General features: G+C 41.6%; 1 non-coding gene across 1 annotated transcript; it reads left to right on the top strand.

Moving 5' to 3' along the window:
- Window positions 1-1455: 1455 nt before the first annotated feature.
- On the top strand, window positions 1456-1561 carry LOC145955376 (small nucleolar RNA R71). The gene has a single exon (XR_014431990.1). It is a non-coding gene; the product is annotated as a small nucleolar RNA R71 (small nucleolar RNA).
- The last annotated feature ends 370 nt before the right edge of the window (window positions 1562-1931 follow it).

The raw sequence follows: 1931 nt of genomic DNA on the forward strand, positions 1-1931 counted from the left end.
ACTCTCACTAGAAGGATATACTACCAGAGTCTCGTCAGGATAGCTAAGCCGCGCAAGATACATCCCATGCACACAATGGGCGAGACTGGGACTTCCAAACCGAGCTATCCCCAAGGACTAATCCCCAAAGCTTTTACACTAGGGGCCCTTCTCTGGCGGTGTATTCCACTGCCTGGATCTCTAGACTTCTGAGGTAAAGACTTCTGTATAATAGCACTGCATCCTGCCTCAAGCTCCACAATCTCTTCTTCAAGAATTCTTCTCTTCTTAGTAAACAATTCCTTCATGAACCGAGCATAAGTGGGCATTTGTTCCATGGCTTCAGTGAAGGGAATATTAATCTAGAGCTTCTTTATGATATCCAGAAATCTCAAGAACTGTCTTTCTTTTTCTTTCTTAGAAGGAGCATGAGGGTAAGGTAAGTTTCTTACAGGAATAGTGGAAATGACTTCCTTGCCCTTCTTTTTCTTTTTCTCCTTCTCAACTCCATTCCTCTCTTTTATTTTCTCACTATCTACACTTTCACTCTTATTGTTCTCTCCCTCATTCTTCTCACTCTCTTCCTCAACTTCCTTCAATTCACTATTTTCTTCCTTATTATCAGCACCCTCATTGTTCTCACTCACTCCAACATCTTCACCAACTACCTTCCCACTTCTTGTAGTTATGGCTTTGCAATGCTCCTTGGGGTTGGTCTTGGTATTGGCTGAGAATGGGCCTCCAGACATGTCAGCTAATTGTTTAGCTAGCTGACCCACCTGCACCTCCAAATTCTTGATGGAAGCTTCAGTGTTTTTCTGGTTGTTCATAGATACCTGCATGAACTGGTTCAGAGTCTCCTCCAATTTGCTGGTTCTTTCATGCATAGAAGGATAAGCAAGCTGATGTTGCTGTTGTTGTTGTGGGGACCTATTGGATGGCCCAACTTCATTCCTCCATCCATATCCCTTGTTGTTATTGTTTCTCCAACCTTGATTCCCCTGCATATAATTATTAGTATTATAATTATGGGAATTAAAATTACCTCCTTCCGGTTGGTTACCCACATAGTTGACCTCTTCTTCATTTGAAGTTTTAGAACAGTGACCATTGGGATGATCTCCCCCACAAAAATCACACTTTAAATAAGAATTTGATTGAGCTGGGGAGGAAGCAATGGCATGAAGCTGCTGTGGTATTTTGGCCATCTGCTTAGTCAGTGCTTCAATCTGTTGAGATAGCAGCTTGTTCTGAGCAAGGATTGCATCATTAGTACTGAGATCAAGAACTCCTCTTTTATGAGATTGATGTCTCCCATGCTCTGCTTGGTGATCAGAAGATGCCAAAGATTCTATAATTTGAGTAGCTTCTTTTGGGCTCACAGTCATCATGGTGCCACCAGCTGCTGCATCTAATAACATCTTCACCTCAGGCTTGATTCCATTAACAAAGAAGTTGAGTTGTGCTATATCTTCAAACCCATGGTTAGGACATTTTATGAGCAATGACTTAAATCTCTCCCAGGCTTCACAAAATGGTTCATCTACACCTTGCCTGAAAGTAGTAATTTCTGACTTGGCCTTAATATACTTGGATGAAGGATAAAATTTATTCACAAACTTGTTTTCCACGTCACCCCAGCTTGTCAAACTTTGATTTGGGTGAGATTGTAACCAAACTTTAGCTTTTCCTGTTAGAGAAAATGGAAACAACCTCAAGTATACAGCTTCCTCATCACCTTCAGGAATTATCATTGTTCCACATAGCTCATAGAAATTTGACAGGTGTGAGTATGGGTCCTCATGATCAAGGCCAGCAAATTGTTGTGAGCTAACCAAAGTAAGGAAGGCAAGCTTCATCTCCATGGCTCTAAAAGTATTTGGAGCTGCAATGTTAGAGAAATGCCTAGGACCATGTTGTTGTGCATAATCACCTAGGGTCCTTCTAGGAGG

Source organism: Cajanus cajan, chromosome 2 (assembly GCF_000230855.2).
Source record: "Cajanus cajan strain Asha chromosome 2, NIPB_CcT2T_4, whole genome shotgun sequence".
NCBI classification, from domain to species: domain Eukaryota; kingdom Viridiplantae; phylum Streptophyta; class Magnoliopsida; order Fabales; family Fabaceae; genus Cajanus; species Cajanus cajan.